We start from the raw sequence: 18740 nt of genomic DNA, 5'->3' as shown, positions 1-18740 counted from the left end.
CCACTAAACTCTGTATATTGAGATATACGCATTGCAAATATTTGGGTAGCGCTTTCTTTACACCTGGGTGAGACGTAAACTCAACGCTAGGGTCCAGNCTTTTTGCTGAATATCCAATAATTCGCGTATCAGTTATTGGCAAAAATACCGTTCGATTTTATGCGTATACTGCAGCAGGGAATTTAAAGCAGAACTACCCTGTATGCAAAAATAGATAGCAATCCGTTTCAAATACGTTCCGTTTTATGCAAATGTATGCCTGTATACATAATTGGAATGTTTCAGTAAGATAAAGCCAGAGAAAATACTACTCACGGGCTTTATTTCCTTTTTAATGAAATAAATCGTGCGGGCGTTATTTCCTTTTCTTTGGGAAATAAAGCCCGAAGCCATTATTGCTCTTTCGCAAATAAATAAAGCCCGTGGGCTTTATTTCCTTTTATTGGTTGGCGCTATTTTCCCTTTAAAAAGGAAATAACGCCCATGGGCTTTATTTCTCTTTTTTGGGAAATAAAGCCCATGAGCGTTATTTCCGTGGGCCTTATTGCACTCCACCCATTATGACTATGGTGACCATATTAACCAACGTAAAATAAAGGACTTTTTTTCAAAATGATTTGGGAATACGTACATACAACTTGTGAGATAAAAGTACCTTACCCATATCGTAAAATAAATCAAGTATTTACCAGTTAATTATATTATTTAATTGTACAAGATCCCCTGCTGTAGCGAAAAATTAAGCCAAATCCTCTTCAAAGGCTTCGCCTTCCTTTGCTAACAAAATGCGTTTACCTTAATTCATAGTGCACGACGAAGCCAGCACACAGTGGTTAAAAATTGGAATTTAATGTTCATAATGCACCGGAGCCTTAATTTTTTAAACAATTTTTACTAAAATCCCCAAAAAAAATATTTATTTTGGTGAATTTTTTTTTTATAACATTTCAATTTTTTTTTTGTATTGGGAGAACCATACAATTGTTTTCAACTACTTTTTTCCATGTAACATTTATTAACTAGAACAGGAAAATACATTTTCTTCAAAATTGCTACTTTATCTGCATCAGGCTCAACTGGTCTCTTGCAAATATCGTAAGCTTTCATAAAAAAAAAATAAAAATTAATCAAAATAAGTGAAAAATGAAGGCTCCAGTGAATTACGAACACTAAATGGCAGTTTTAAACCACTATTCAGCAGGGGATTTATTGTTCTCTTTCAGTGGAACTGGAAACTCAGCGTGCAGCACGATCCTGGGCACAAAAGGCGTCCTTTATTTTGAAAAAAATTATAATGGACAAGGGGTTAATATAAAGGACTGTCCTTTAAAATAAAGGACGGATGGTCACTGTAATTATGACAGTGCTGCTTAAAAGTAAGTTTACTGTCAAAAATTATTCCCAATATTTTCAATGTGTCACTATGGATAGGGGTGTCATACACGGAGAGGGTTGGCTATATACATTTGTGTTTTCTGCATCTGAGACATTCTTTTTTAAATCGGACACCAAATTTGGTGTCACACTTTCGATTGGCTTCAAATTTTTTTATGGGTTCTATACATGAAATAAGCTAACATGTGTTCGAGGAATTTTTTTTTCGGATGTCTTGTTAGGCCGTTTAACTGGAATTGCGCAGATGTATATTGTATATCAGTGGCGTAGCCAGGATTTGGCTTTGGGGGGATGATAAAAAATTTCCATCGATAACTTAAATTTGTGACACACAATGGCTAGAGGCGTCGCCTGAGTGCATTCTTTCATATATTTATGTATGTGCCAGTTTTACCGTTATATATATTTTTTCTACTCGTTTATTCCATGGGGTCTTCATGCTTTATTTAAATTTTAAAAATTTAATTACTATACCGTTTTAAAAATCTGAAAATTCACTGCGGGAAATTTTTTTATTCTCTTTTTGTCTTCGCCTTCTCGTTTTTGCCTTTATAAGTTTTGAAAAAAGGTTTTGAACCAACCATTATATCACATTCCTAGGCAAGTTTTGAAAGAATATTTTCGATACTAAATTTTATTAAAACAAAATGTTGAAATCAGCTTCATATAGAAACGTGTCATCGTTAATTAAAAAAGAGATGTTCTTAAATATCATAACTTTACGACACTCACATATTGACTAGATTTGACTATTTTTTTATTATATTTTAATTTGAATTATTTGTTTATAAAAATATAGTTTATTCCTTAACAAACACTAAATGAAAATAAGTTTAATCTTTGAACAACATTAAAAAAAAATCGACAAATTTTCGTAAAAATTTCGAACTTCCTATTTTAATTTTATCTCTTAATATTTTGCAGTTTTTTAGCTCATTCAATTTTAGTCTAATAAAGTGCAAATTTAAAGTAGCTGTGATTTACAGTTGATGTATGGCATATTTTTGACGATGTCGGTAATTTTCTTCCATATTATCTAAGTATGTTCGACGATTCTTTAATGAAGAAAATGAGCAACGCCTTCATCAAAAAAAAAATACTAAAAATCAACGATAAGTCGCAGCTATGTATTTTAAACTTGCGCTTTATTTGAATTGATCGGGCTACAAAACTGCATACTCAAAATATGTATTTCCAGGAAATCTAATTAAAAAGCTTTACGAAAGTTCGTTGATTTTTTTAATGTTGCGCAAAGATTAAACTTTGGATTTATACGGGTTTTGTTAAAGTGTAAACTGCATTTTTATAAACAAATAATTAAAATTATATAATTTAAAGATAAATGGCCAATCAGTTAACATGTATAAAGTTTTGATTAGCACTTGAAATGTCAAGTTTTAGTACTGAATTCAAAGAAGATGTCTCTTTTATCCATTCATAATAATTAAAAAAAATGTGTTTGTTAAGAAGTGTTTCTTAAAATATCTGCCTTGACATTTATGTTAAAAGTGTAAAATATGTAAATGTACCTACATAAACTTTCCTGTGAATACCATCAAATCATTGGTCCTGAAGGGAATCTATGTAAGCTTGCATGCATATGAGCAAATTAAAAAGTCGATACAATTTACAGTCGAAAAGTACAGTTTTTGTATAGATTATAGATTATTTCTCAACACTGTGGGAAACGAAGCAAAATGGCCTAGTGTATTTCGCAAATATTCAAATACATAATCTACCAACCGATAATTTTATATATTCATTAAAAGATAATTTGTCATCAGTTTGAAATAAAAAAATTATAAATCGGAAGGGTAAAATAGTATTGTGCTATTAATTCAAAAATAAAAAGTTTCATTTCACTGGAGGGGGGCGGGGATCTATCTCCCCCTGGCTACGCCACTGATGTATATGTATACATAACCCTTGCTTTGCACTGTATTCCGAACGAATTAACCGCAGAGGGCGCTCTCATCTGTGATTTGCAGGTGAGCAGCGCTGTTATATGGGCATGTATGTATGTATGTCGACCGCTGTGGTGTAGTGGTAAGCAGTGCGCGCTTTCACTCATCAGCACCTGGGTTCAAGCCCTGGTCAAAGCAACATCGAAAGAAATATGGAAAAAGGTTTTTTTTAACAGCGGTCGTCCCTCGGCTGGCAATGGCAAACCTCCGAGTGTATTTCTGCCATGAAAAACAGCTTCTCATAAAAATACAATCGCCGTTCGGAGTCGCCGTAAAACTGTAGGTCCCTCCGCTTTGTGTCACAACATCAAGCCGCACGCCACAAGTCGGAGGGGAAGCTCGGCCAAACACCAACATATGTGTAAGCGCCAATCTGTATATATAAATTTATGTATGTTAAATTCTATAGGATTTTTAAAGTCCTGCAGTTCCATTTTTAAGAAGTATTTACACTGTTTTTTCCCCCTAAGACAATGAGAAGCCCATCCAGAACCTATAACCAAAATTTCAAAAAAATCGGTAGAGCCGATCTCGAGCTTTGCGAATAGAAAAACAAACGGCTTTCAAAATATATATTAGTATAGATTGACAAATAAACACGGATTTATCGCAACCAAAAAATGTAATGATTTTAAAATGGCAAGCGCCCTACAATGATTATGAATCGTAATGTACAGATCTCTATTGAAAAGTACGTGTTCGGCACAAAAGTCTCATACTTAAGTATGCCGAAACTTTTACACTACTAAATATTACTAGGCGCTTAATGAGCGGAGTGCCTTAATATGCAATATGTACATATGTCTAATATAGATTCATGTATAAAAATCAGTACTGGGTCGTAATGATTCCTTTCGGTATTATATTTTTCTCAATAACTAATTACAAGGAATTGTAATAAGTAATCAATTCCTTCAGTCCACAGCAACGGAATTGATTACTTTTCCAATTTCTTAGAATTAATTACAAAAGTATATATTTTTTTAATTCCATTACAAGGAATTGCATATTGTAATTGGAATTAATTATGTGCTAGTCATGTGTTTTTTTTCAATTCCCTAGAAAGGAATTGAGAATGTAATCAATTTTTTCAATTCGGTTGAAAGGAATTAAAAAATAAATTTTTTCCTTCCAATTCCGTTCCTCAAAGTAACTAAAAAAGTAAACGAAAAAATTTATTAAATAACACAAGGGCTGTGTCATGTAATTTTGACAGGAATACCTTACCCCCATATGTTTTGGTGCCCTGAACACGAATATTAAGTAATCAAAAAACATGGCGGATATTATGAGACAGGCACTGGCAAAACTGATTTCAGATTCGTGCTCAGCGCTTCAAAATACATAGTCTGATCCCCGAACCTTGAATTTCTTTTTTTGTATGGCTACAGGACAACTGTAAATAGCCCACATCCACAAAAAAGTGTCGGGGTTCGGGGATTCAGTTTATGGGTTAACCGTTAAATTTTCCGGATCCTACCGCAAACACGCTTCGCGGCAGATAAGACCCGTATATTTCGAAGCAGGCATAACCCGCCCGAATACTTTCATGCTCGCCTTTCGGTGAAGAATAAACAGTTTTTGATTTACTTTGCCAGGAAATAAGGTACAATACGTGTAGAGAAGAAATGTCCAATGTGGGGTAACGATTTGAATGGTTGACCCCAACCAAAATTCCACATTTCACGTTCGTGAACTCAATTAGTTTTACGATTGGAATTGGAAATAACAATTACATTACTAGAACGTAATTAATTCCAATTACAATATGCAATTCCATGTAAAGAAATTAGAAGAAAAAATTACATTTTAAATTACTTCTAAGGAATTGGAAAAGGTAATCCAAGAATTCCACAAATTGATAATTGAAAAAACCGGTTGCCCATTTTGAAATTAAGAAAAAACCGTATAAACCGTAGGTAGTAGATAAATATAGTTTTCATATAGTGAAAATGCTTATGTTGGTATAAAGCAGGGATGATGCGAATTTAGAACGTATATTAATTGCATGAGAAGGAATAACTCTAAAAAAAAAATTCCGATGAGCGGCGCAGGCGTCGAGATAATTGGTAAACTAGTATTTATGGTCCGATTTCGTCCATATTTAGAAAGCTTGTTTTAAAAATATTTTTTTTACTATTAACTTTTTATTTTAATTCGAAGTCAAACCTTTAAAAGTCATTTAAGCTACTTTAATTGAACGGCACAGATATGCATCATTGTTGCCACTTGAGTTTATTTTTAGGTACCAAAACGCCTACAAAATCAGTTTCCAAACTACCAAATTTTTGTTTATTATTAAAATGAGATTTCTTGAATTTACGGGGTTTTTATCTACACGAATTGGCAGTATAATATTGTTTACAGTGTTGGTTAACCATTCATGCCAATCTTTAAGGTTAAACAAAACCAATTCGGGCTTTTAAATAAAAGAATTAGCGTATTGCGTAAAAAACTAAAACTTTTGTAAAAATGTGAATACCTTTGAGATTAATTCAATTCATGTCAAACATTTTTTATGTGTGCATTTCAATAAAATAAAATTCTAAATTTTGTTTCAATTTGCATACTCTCACCCTTTTTTTACCAATACACTCACACGATAGGCAATTTTTCGTTCAATTTCAACAGATGATCGATCATAGCTTTGGGAAGTGAGTTTTTGTTTGCAGAAAATTGTGTGCTTAGTAAAATTTAGAAAAAACAAAGAAAACTTATACGTGTGAACAAAGTGAAAGCAATGTTTTCAACATGTAAACGCAAAGTGCGTGAACAAATTTTAATGCTCAGTTCGATTGAATTTTCAAAACATTTTTGCCTACCAAAAGCTTCATCAAACCAACCAAACTACCAAAGTAGGATGAAGCTACCAATTTTGGTTCAATTGGACCAAAACGGCAACGCTGATATGCATGTATTTCAATGTTATTCCGTTTGTGCTTTCAAATTTTTGGAGCGTTAGCGCCGAACAGTCGTGTTTCTATTCGCTCTCCAATTTTCTTTGATTAAAATCGTATAGTTATTTATTTGCTAATCATTGGCATGGTGCATAATAAACAATCTGAGACAGTGACTCTTTTATTAGAAGTATTATTTAAGTAAATAAATTTTTGTAAATCCATTTAATATGCCTTGTGTTTGATAGAAAGTTAAGCGCGCTGAATCTAAAGTGCAGTGCTCTAAGTGCATAGAGTTTTTTCGTCTCAAATGCGTCGGCATTCAACAGGCTGATCTTGAGTACTTGCTGAGCATAGATAAGCCGTCTTTTTGCAATGTTAGTTTAGATGTGCGCCGTAAGTCAATTAGTGCGCCCCTACCACCTGCGGCTGTGGATATGGAAACGTAATTAAACAACAAAGGTTATCTACTGTGGGCGATGAGCTTACCGAAATTAAAGCGGTTAATGCTCGCCTTTTTTCTGCTGTCAGTGCCCTTCATGAAGAAAATAAGTGTTTATTGCAAAAGTCTGACCCTCTTCAAGCGGAGATTCGTGAATTGCACACTAAACTTGATGCTAATGATGCTACATTGTCTCTCCTGCTATCGCAAATCAAATGTTTGCGTGGTGTTTTTATTAGCTGCCTTGCTCAAAATTCAAATTCGGAAATTGACGAAAACAAACAAGTAAAATAGTCATCTTCATGCTCTTTGTCTGCTGGTGTTATTGCTTCGCCAGCTGCTGCTGCTCATAATTCATATAGTGACTCTGTCACTGGCGCAGGGAGTGCTAAACTACCGCCTGGCTCTGCTAATTCGGAAATTGACGAAAACAAACAAGTAAAGTCACGGTCGCCACTTTGGTACAATTGTACCCAATGTCGACCTTTTTTCTCCGTTTGGGCCTTTTTTGTTTGTTTTGGGACTTTTTGAAGCAATGTTCGTTTAAATTAGCAGCACTCACAGTTTCAGTTTGGGAAACAAAGGCCCGTAGTTATAGTCAAAATGAAGTCGGCTCTAAAGTTAGTTGCAGCTTTTTGACATAATTTCAATAGGATACCTGTCAAAAAGGCTGCATCTAATTTTAGTGTCGACTTAATTTTGACTTTGTTTCCCAGATCTGTTTCTAAGAATGGAAAAATACTGACTACAACTACGGGCCAAAGTTTCCGCATGTTCGATGTTTATTACTACGATTAGATTCCCACAAATAATACATGCAAAAAATGTTTCCTAGTCTATAAAAATAATAGTAATTTAAAATAATTTATATTTACAGCCAGTTTCACCAGCAATTTAAATGGAAAATGATTTTTTTATTTTGTCAACTTCCACATGAAATTCAAAAAAATCAAATAATTTTTCACTTAAATTGCTTTCGTGAAATTAACTGTTAGTTCAGTAAATTGTTATTTCCTGCTATTGTGGTTACAATGTTTTTCAATCAAACTGGTGGGTTGGGAGCTATCTATAAAATTAAAAAATTTCTCAAAAATTGTATTTGCCTGTAAATTCCGCCTTCAAGAAAAACGTCTATTTCCGGCTTGTTTGAATTCTCGCTTAACGACATATAACTGAAAAATTAGAAGCTATAAATTATTTTTAGTAGTCAAGTTATTGTTCAAAATTAGTCATCGGCATGGTTGTTAATTACCTTTGAATGCTAAGAGAAGGGTTGCTCGGGTTGTAAAAGTTGATTTTTCGCATTACAGTTAACTACTACGGGTCGGAAAACTTTTTAAAATTTGCAAACTTTTTGGTGTTATTAAATGCACTTTTATGTAGCTAAAAAATTAATTTTCCAAATTCACAATAAAGGAAAACTTCTTGCTTGGAGTAGCCAACTGTTAAAATAAATAAAAATAAATAAAAATTCCCTTCAACTTACGAATACTTATGGAAAAAGGTATCCAAATTTACACTGACGAAAAAAACGAGGTATCCCTCAAAAATTAAGGCGAAAAAGTATCCAATTGGATACATATGTATCGTAACGGCAACACTTATTGCTGCTACTCGATGTACTCAGTTATACTATTTTCCCATTGCATCCTGAATTACTTTGTTCGATCTCCCAATTACGATCGCGGGGGTAATTCCTACGGGCACATTCTTAATTCGATTTGACAGTTCTCTGTGTCTTTGTTTTTGTTTTTCTTCGCTGCAAAATTTATGCAAAATGTACGTTCTTCCTAGGGTGGCCAGATATTATAGTGACATAATCAGTACAGCTGTGATCTAAAATCAGTACAAAGCCATAAAAATCAGCTCATTTTTAAGCGTATTTTTTATTATTAACAATATAACAACCAAATAACAGCGCATTAATTTAACAAAAAATAACTAATAGACTTTTAAATACATATACATAGTATTATCAATACAAAAATTCATTACTTTAAAACAAATCAAAGATATTACATATGTATGTACAGCTGTGCTCAGGAAAATAGTAGTAAAATGTATTGACAGTTTTGAAAATTTTTTCTTCCCTTACTTAATTTAAATTTTTTATAAAAATAAAGTTAATTCTATAACAAAAGACATGTAAGTGAAGTCTCAAACTTTCTAGAAAATTTATAAAAATTTAGAAAACTAAAAAAAAATTTTTTTTTGCCCATTCAGTTTCAGTAGAAGATGAGCTCGAGTCAGAATCTGTTTGCATATTTTAAGCTACAGATTTTAAACATATTTAGTAGGGTTGGGTTGAATCCAAACAGTTTCTTATTTTGCGAAATCCTAGGAAACGAAACAATTGCAAGCTTATAGCTTTTTAATAATGGTTCAAGTTTAATTAATGCTTTCAATCTGCTCACACGTACGAGTTGTCAAAAACCATTGTTTTGAACATGTAAACCTCAAGTAAATGTCTATTATACCAGTTTACAAAAGTATTTATTAAATGTAAAAATCAGTACAAAATCAGTACAAACTCAAAAAATCAGTAGATTTTGCGTACTGATTTCGGACTCTTAAAAATCAGTACAATAGAAAAAAATCAGCACATGAACTGATTAAATCAGCGCATCTGGCCACCCTAGTTCTTCCTAAAAATTTATAAGTTTTCGTATTAAATTAGGGATATACATATTGATAAACTTTACTTTTCGTACTCAGAAAATATGCAAGTATTGATTTGTGAGCTAGTTTCGATAAGTTTCCGATAAAAATTAGAGTTGGCACCAATTTGTTCGTAATTCGCATGGTAATTGGATCTGAATTACAAACAAATGAGGTAATTCGCTCTCAAAATTTTGTATGCCTAATTACGTAGTTCGAACGGTAATTGGAGTGCGAATTACGAATGAGAGATAATTCTAATTGGCTTACTGTTGCGGAGCCACCTGCAGATGTTGTTAATCCGCAAGAATGGATTACTGTGCGTCAAAAAAAGGGTATGAATATAAGAAAATAAAAGGGTTACTGGTTGTAATGATAGCGGTGAGCTGTGGTTGTTAAAAAGAAGTGGTTGCATGTCTCTTTTTTCAAACCGTCGGCAACTGAAGAGAATGTAATCTCTGATGTTTCACGACATTTTGGCATTCAAAGTAAACATTTTGCGTGCAATAAATTGATGCTTCTGTAGACAACTTGCGTAGTGTAAATTTTAAACTTGGGCTTTCGCCATCAGTTTATTCTAAAGTATTAAATCCAACCATTTGGCCATCTGATATTAAAGTTCGTCCTTTTCGTTTTTTTTTTTTTCAAAAGGAGGAAAGTGCAGAAAAAATCAAGTAGTCAACAAGTCTTTTAATAAATCTCTTAGAATTTATTTTCAAAATATGTCCGAAATGCGGACCAAAGCCAGAGAGTTCTAGCAACTTTTCGCCCCGAATATGACACTTACGTTTTTGTTGAAATAATAAGGATTTTTTCGATGTTGAATTTTTAGATTCAAATCAGTTTGTAGTATATCGGAAAGATAGGGATGCCTTAAAAACTGGGCACCTCAAGGGTGGGGGTGTTTTAATCGCTGTGAAGAGCAGTTTACGCTTTTCAATACAACAGTTATCAAATAATGACACCCTTCTTGATAAGCTTTGTGTCTGCAATCTTAGCAGTTTTCGTAAATTATTAATATGCGTATCCTATATTCCTCCGAATAGCTTATATAGTGAACATGTTAATCTTTGCAAAAAAAATAAGATTGTAATTTTTGCATTCTAGGTGATTTCAATTCTAGCAATCTCACAACTAATGTTAATAGAACTCATGAAATGTACTTTTTAGAAAGCCTTCTTAGTCTTAACAATACCTTATTTAATAAGTTATGTAAAATTTTGGATCTTGTATTTGCTGATAAAAACATAATATTTAATTTATTTGAATGCGCTTTTCCAATAAGTAAAACAGATAAACATCATGTGCCTCTTATCATAATGTTGAAAGTTTATAGCGTTGTTGCTTATGGTAATGACTAGGGGTCGGAATCTCATGCAAATGCATGTTTTTACTGGTCATCTTCAAATGGAAATGGTTAAGTTAGCTTAGCGAATCATGAAATTTCCTTTAAAATGCATTTAATCGTTAGTGCATTTTTTTGCATGGTTTTGCATATTTTGCAAAAAATACCTGTTTTTGCATATTTATTGCGCATATTTTAGTATATTTTACAATAAATGCATATGGTTTTGGCATATTTTTGCCTTTTTTGATCTATAACCATTTAAGTTTTGTGCGAAATCTCTGGAGAAAAAGACTACTAAGATTTTTCAAATATTCATCTGAAGATCTTCTCGGATAGCCAAGCGGCCATTGAGGCCTCCTTTAGATCTCAACTAATGAAGGGCTTAGGAGAGAGCTGGCGAACTAGCATGGTGCAGCTCAGCACGGAATGTGTCCCAAGTAAAAATTACCGATATTTATCACTTGAAGGCCAAGCAGAATGTTTTAGAGTGCAACTGCCTCTCTATCTATGACGTACTGAAATTCATTAAAGCCACCAAATGGCTGTAGGTTTTACGAGTTTTGGAATAAAAACTGAAAACTTGCTAATTGCTTGTCACCATGTTTCTATTTAAACAAGATTGTAACTGTCTGCTTGATTATAAACTAATTTTATACATAAATTTGTATTTTTTTTTTAAGTGAATTGTTTTCGTTATTTTCTTGATAAAATACGTGTTATTTATTTTTGTAGCGGCAATAAGATATTGGGAAAATGTTTTTATTTGCATATTTTACTTATTTATAGTCCATATTTTTGAATTTTGAGTGCATATTATATGCGCATATTTTCGATTTTTTAGTGCATGAGATTCCGAGCCCTAGTAATGACAAATGCATTTCTTTTAACTTCGTAATGCTAACTATGAAAAGTTAAACCCTGCCATAACTGAAATAAATTGGGACTCCGTTCTTAACACTAAATATTTAGCTGATTGTTTGAAAGTTTTCTATGCGAAATCACGATGTCTTTCCAAAAAAAGGTTGTACAATATTCCAACCTGCATGAATTTCAATGGATTGTGTTCACAATCACTGTCTAAGTCTGTAAACTTTTTTGCAGATTTTTTCAAGTCTAATTTTGTAGCTGATGATGGCCCTGTTTGTACGCCCGTCTGTATTCACTCTATCCAATCATTGGACTTCGGATATTTATCTGTCTCTGAAATAGATGTTCTGAATGGTATAACTGCCCTAAAGACATCTTTGAAAGCTGATATTGACGGTTTCTGCTCTTATTTTGTAAAGCAATGTAAATTTTCTATTTGTGCGCCTCTGCGTTTGATCATTCATCTATCGCTTTCTACTGGTGTGTTTATAGATCAATGGAAGGTCGCCTCCATTACCCCTATTTTTAAATCAGGCAGTAAGAATGATATACGGAATAGACCAATATCTAAATTAACAGTAAGTTCAAAGTTTTGCGAACAGGTGGTTAAAGAAAAAATTACGTTCGCTACAAAATATATTTGAGAGCCGAACCAAAATGGGTTTGTCAATGGGCGTTCTACTGTCAGTAACTTATAGCCCAGTTATGCATACTTAGCTTTGCATGAGAGTTGTCACATAAGAATCGGTTCAATGGGCTTTGCGTGTAAGCGGTTACCCCACGCATAGCACTTAACATGTAGAATTCTGTTGGGTTTTGATTTTTACGTAAAAATTATATATAACTGGGCTATCAGCCGTTTTCTCTCAATACTGTATCTCAGCATTCAAATATGGTTTTCAAATAGACACCATTTATACAGGTTTCTCGAAAGCCTTTGATAGAATATCGCATTCAATTTTATTGCATAAACTCGAACGTATCGGTTTTCACTCTGCTTTTGGCTTAGCTAAAATCTTATCTCTCGAGCAGATTGTTATTTGTTGAAATAGAAAATTGCAAGTCGTTTTCTTTTTTTGTGTCCTCGGGTCTCCCACAAGGAAGCATTCTTGGTCCAATTTTATTTATTCTCTTCATAAATGACATTGGTTCTTGTTTCAAAAATTCGAATTTTTTACTTTATGCTGATGATTTGAAGTTTTTTGCAGTATTACCGGTGAGACTGATTCCCTTCTCCTACAACAGGACTTAAATAATTTTGTCGAATGGAGTCGCAGGAACAAACTTTCACTTAATGGCAAAAGTTTTCAAATGTCTATCTCTAAATCTCCGGAGTTTCGGCAATCGTTCAGTTAAAGATTTTGTCTTGGAGCTGTGTTCGACATTCGTTTTACGTTCAGAAATCACATATGTTATGTCCTTCCTAAGGTTTACAGTAACCTTGCTTTTTTACCCGCTACTCAAAGGATTTCAAAGATCCGTATACCCGGAGACTTCTCTACAATGCTTTGGTTCGTTCAAAATTTCAGTATGCCGCTATTACATGGAATCCGATTTATAATTGCCATGCTACTAGAATTGAAACGGTAAGTTCATTAGCTTTTGCACTTCAATCGATAAAATTTGAAGAGACGCTGCCCTCATATAGTGCACGCTGTATGTTAATAAGCCTAAAATCACTTGAGAGCAGAAGAACAATCCAGTCTCTAATGTTTGTTTACGATGTAATTAATGATTTCATTGATTGTTCCCAACTTCTAGGGTTGATTAGTTTTAATATGCCCAGCAAAGCTCTTCGATTTCAAAAACCATTTTATCTTCCTGTAGCCACAGCTAACTATTTTTCTCATGTACCAATATTCAGAGCGCTTTTAGAGTATAATACAATACCATTATTACCTTTTCAAAAGCGAAGTAAAGTCAACAAAAATTCGGAAATAAAGTCATTGACGCTATTTCCTCATTCAAATTCAAATAGCGGCAAAAATCTTTAAAGTATGCCGATTCATAGAAAAAAATGTTGTTCTTACAATAAACATTGCCCCGTAAGTGTTGCTTTTTAATAGATGAAAAAGGTTATTGCCAAATCCTCAGTGTCGTGCTATTAATCCACATGAACTACCACCAATTGATTTTATTAAAAAAATTTAAATTACGAATATGTAAAAACACGATGCGAAAAACTAAACGCCTGAGCACAGCTGGAATACGAGAAATATTTGAAGAAAGAGTGTAGAAATGATCCATAACTTGCAAACCATGTTTCGTTTCCACAAAAATAAAGCGAACACTATTCTGTGTTTTAATTTAGCATATTTTGAATGAATTCGGAATGTCAGGTGGAAAAGAAACCAACCTTTCTATAAGGAAACAATTATAGAAAAAGAGTTTTCTTACACTGTATTCATGTCTCCGCCAGCAATTTGTGACGACATCATTTAAAAGCAGCTAAGGAGAATGACGACACTATTTATTAGATGGCACATTCAACGAGCCAATGTGCCAAAATGCGGGTATAAACAATTATTGATTATTTAATATCGGAACCGAGATCATATAAGTTACTTGATTGGTTTTCACACTTTTTTGAAACACAAATTATATGCTTTTTTACTGCAGACAAGTTGTTGCCAAAACACAACAGAAATCTTCCAATTAGGGCTGCCAACTATCCTTAGTTATGAGGTGCCATATTGAGGATAAAAAAAGTGCCAAAATGTGCCAAATAGAAAAATAAAAGTGCCAGAAAGGTGTCATTTTTTTGCCTTTTAATCATTCACATTTAGCAATAAAATAAAGCTACATTTTCCAAACAAAAGTGCAATGATAAAATAAGATAAACCAGTTGAATAGCCTTTATAAATTAGAAAATTTTAGTTGAGAAAAAGAAGTGCACGCAAAGGATTTCACAAAAATGTATTGAAATGTTATTTTTTTTACAAAAGTGCCATTTTGGCATTTTGTGCCAAATTGAAAAATTAAGTGCCATTTGAAGTAAAATAGGGACAAATGGCACGGTTTGAGCCAAGTTGGCATCCCTGCTTAAAATAAAACAAGAATATAAAAATGTGAAATATCGAGGGCTTGAATTCATTAATACCCTCTATCTGCAATTTGCACAAAAACTAATTTGTGATTTTAGAAACCATCTGGGACTTATTACCTGTCGTTATATAAGGTAGCATTAATATCACTGATGACAGTTAAAGCTTAGGTGGATTTTTATATCAGAATCTCATCTTTGTGAAAAGTGTGCAGATAGGGGGTATTATTGAATATAAGCCCTCGATGTTTAAAATATATAAAAATTTTATTTCAACGTATACAAAAAATAAATCTACCTACGTTACAGCATGGCGGGAGACAGGGAAGGGGGCCGGGGGCGCGGCGTAGCGTGACGAGATGAGCGCGCCGGTCGCACCGGGTACGCGGGGAGCGTGCGCGGGCGCGGCGCGTGAAGCTAAGCAAATTTAATGTTTGAAAGAGAAATAATGTCAATGGATTTTATTTCGTTTTTGAAAAGGTAATAATGTCACCAAAATTTAATATTGGTTTTTCATCACCAAGATCTGTTTGTGAATTCTTTTTCTATAATTGTTTCCTTATAGAAAAGCTAATTTAAAATACAGAATTCTTTCAGTGTTCGTCCGGGGGTTTTGGACATGGACTGTTTCTTCAATTTAATAGTGTTCGCTTTTTTTTGTGGAAACGAAACATGTTTTGCAAGTTATGGATCATTTCTACACTCTTTCTTCAAATATTTCTCGTATTCCAGCTGTGCGCAGGCGTTTAGTTTTTCGCATCGTGTTTTTACATATTCGTAATTTAAATTTTTTTAATAAAAACAAATGGTGGTAGTTCATGATTGTGTGTGGATTAATATCACAACACTGAGGATTTGGCAATAACCTTTTTCATCTATTAAAAAACAACACTTACGGGGCAATGTTTATTGTAAGAACAACATTTTTTTCTATGAATCGACATACTTTAAGCATTGTTGACGCTATTTCCATTTGAATGAGCAAATAGCGTCAATGACTTTATTTCCAAATTTTTGTTGACTTTATTTCGCTTTTGAAAAGGTAATAATGTCAATTGACCTTATTTCCATTGACCTTATTACCTGTCACCTTTAAATCAGCCATAGTTACGGTGACCACAAATATGTTTTGAAAATGCAGGACAATTTTTAAAAAAATTTACGTACATATAATTGCGTATTCATACATATATGGCTCATTCCATCTCAAATCACCCAGGCCGGGGGAAAGTGAATTTAAGTTTGCGATAAAACTCACAGGGATTGTTCCTTGAACAAATTAAGGAGACACGTAATTTTTCTTTTTGCTCAGAAATGCGAATTTTTCGAATAATGCATTTTTTTCTTTTTGAGTACGAACGCTTCTTTTTCCTCTCTTAATAGCAACTTTTGATGAAATCGTTTATAACTGCCGCAAAAAAGCAAGGTGTTTAGGCCTGCATTTTAGGGTTAAGTTTAGCATACAAACCTCACCGAGAGATGTCGCTGCTAATCACTCGCTGACAGGACTCGTTACGTTATCTCCCTTTTGGCACGAGTCCTGTTAGTCAATCCCGTTGCCAGATTCCACCTTCCGTGGAATCTATAAATGCGGCAAGTCACTATAGTCTCCCCCTCTTTTCTGATTCGACAGCCAGCGACAACTCAGGTGAGTGAATTCGTTCCTGTATATTTATATTAATATACTTATATAAATAAATTAAACGTGAATTGTGCCTATTATACAAAAACCCAATTTGTTAATACCATTGGAGATTAGAATATTCGCGAGAAGTAAGTAAAAGATTGTCTTAAAGAACCGGCTCCCCCATTGATCCCCGTTGCCGGAATCACGAGGATTCTCGGCCCCTATATTGCCCCGCTCGAACATGGTCCTTCGAGCCGGATCTTTAAGATAATCTTTTTTTCGTTCAATAATTTTGCGATAATTAAAGTAATAATTTTTTATCATTATCGCTATAAAATATAATTAACACCTCAATTAACAACTCTCAGTCAAGTCCCATTGGTTAAGTTTACTTAGCACACACGATTGTGAATGAGCCCGCACGAAAGAAGCTGCATTTGACACTTCATGCAGCCGACCATTTGTAAAAGGTAAACAAACAACTTATACCAGCAAAGCCACAACGAGGAGGAAGAAAACCAAAAACTCAAGAAAAAAACGGAGTTTAAAAGGTTATAGTGGTAAGAGGACCATAAATTTTGGAGCGAGCTAAGTCTCCTGTNAGGTTATAGTGGTAAGAGGACCATAAATTTTGGAGCGAGCTAAGTCCCCTGGAAGCAAAAAGGGTGCACTCGCAGCAAGAGAAACGAGGTGAGTACGTTAATAGCGAATTTGCATGATTCAATCTTCACAGGCGATTGGTTGAATGAAAGCAGGCAGCTGACCAACGTCTTTAAAAGTGTTGAAAGGCCAGGGAAATGCTGCCTTCAACTTAAAGTTGCTTGTGAGATCACATCATGTAAGTTCCCTATAAGCCTAAGCTAAAAAAGCGAAAAAAAGGGTACAAAGAAGCGCTCGAAAACGTGGTCCGGAATACATATTCGCTGAGTAGCGGCACTCGACGAATANAAGTCCCTGATTAGCAGGGCAGTGTAAGTGTGAATAAAAAGTCCCTGAAACGCAGGGCACAACGAGCAAACGTCAAAAAGTGCGGTAAAATTATTGCCTTGATTTTTTAGGGTGTTTTTTAGGGCGCAAACTGCTACAAATCGCTAAAAAGTGCAAGTCCCTGATTAGCAGGGCAGTGAAAGTGCCGCAAAAATCCCTAAAAAGTAGGGCAACGAGCGCAAACGCCAAAAATAGCAAAAAGTGCAAGTCCCTGATTAGCAGGGCAGTGAAAGTGCGGTAAAAGACCCTAAAAAGTAGGGCAACGAGCGCAAACGCCAAAAAAAAGTAGCTTAAAATCTGCAAGTCACTGAGTAGCAGGGCAGTGAAAGTGCCGTAAAAGTCCCTAAAAAGTAGGGCAACGAGCGCAAACGCCAAAAATAGCAAAAAGTGCAAGTCCCTGATTAGCAGGGCAGTGAAAGTGCGGTAAAAGTCCCTAAAAAGTAGGGCAACGAGCGCAAACGCCAAAAATAGCAAAAAGTGCAAGTCCCTGATTAGCAGGGCAGTGAAAGTGCGGTAAAAGTCCCTAAAAAGTAGGGCAACGAGCGCAAACGCCAAAAATAGCAAAAAGTGCAAGTCCCTGATTAGCAGGGCAGTGAAAGTGCGGTAAAAGTCCCTAAAAAGTAGGGCAACGAGCGCAAACGCCAAAAATAGCAAAAAGTGCAAGTCCCTGATTAGCAGGGCAGTGAAAGTGCGGTAAAAGTCCCTAAAAAGTAGGGCAACGAGCGCAAACGCCAAAAATAGCAAAAAGTGCAAGTCCCTGATTAGCAGGGCAGTGAAAGTGCGGTAAAAGTCCCTAAAAAGTAGGGCAACGAGCGCAAACGCCAAAAATAGCAAAAAGTGCAAGTCCCTGATTAGCAGGGCAGTGAAAGTGCGGTAAAAGTCCCTAAAAAATCAGGGCAATAAGCGCAACTGAAACAAATCGCCAAAAAAGTGAAAGTCCTGACTAGCAGGGCAGTGAAAGTGCGGTGAAAGTCCCTGAGTAGCAGGGCAACAAGCGAAAACTGCTACAAAAGCGCCAAAAAGTGCAAGTCCCTGATTAGCAGGGCAGTGAAAGTGCGGTAAAAGTCCCTATAAAATCAGGGCAATAAGCGCAACTGAAACAAATCGCCAAAAAAAAGTGCAAGTCCCTGATTAGCAGGGCAGTGAAAGTGCGGTCAAAGTCCCTATAAAATCAGGGCAATAAGCGCAACTGAAACAAATCGCCAAAAAAAGTGAAAGTCCTGACTAGCAGGGCAGTGAAAGTGCGGTGAAAGTCCCTGAGTAGCAGGGCACTAAGCGATAAGCGCAAAAAATCAGCTTGCAAGTGAAGGTCCTGATTAGCAGGGCAGTGCAAGTGCGGTGAAAGTCCCTGATTGGCAGGGCAGTGAAAGTGCGTGAAAATCCCGAAAAAAAGGCAGAGAAAGTGCGGTGAAAGTCCCTGAGTAGCAGGGAACTAAGCGATAAGCGCAAAAAAAAATAATCAGCTTGCAAGTGAAAGTCCTGATTAGCAGGGCAGTGAAAGTGCGGTGAAAG

At 34.9% G+C, this 18740-nt stretch overlaps 1 protein-coding gene across 2 annotated transcripts in view; it reads right to left on the bottom strand.

Annotated features, from left to right (window-relative positions):
- Positions 1-18740, bottom strand: part of LOC108358120 (uncharacterized) — a 310350-nt gene that overhangs the window by 80102 nt on the left and 211508 nt on the right. The window lies entirely within an intron of this gene.

Source organism: Rhagoletis zephyria, unplaced genomic scaffold, assembly GCF_001687245.7.
Source record: "Rhagoletis zephyria isolate East Lansing unplaced genomic scaffold, Rhagoletis_zephyria_1.1 Rzeph_scaffold_00209, whole genome shotgun sequence".
Taxonomy (NCBI): Eukaryota; Metazoa; Arthropoda; class Insecta; order Diptera; family Tephritidae; genus Rhagoletis; species Rhagoletis zephyria.
This window is presented reverse-complemented; position numbering and strand designations above follow the sequence as displayed.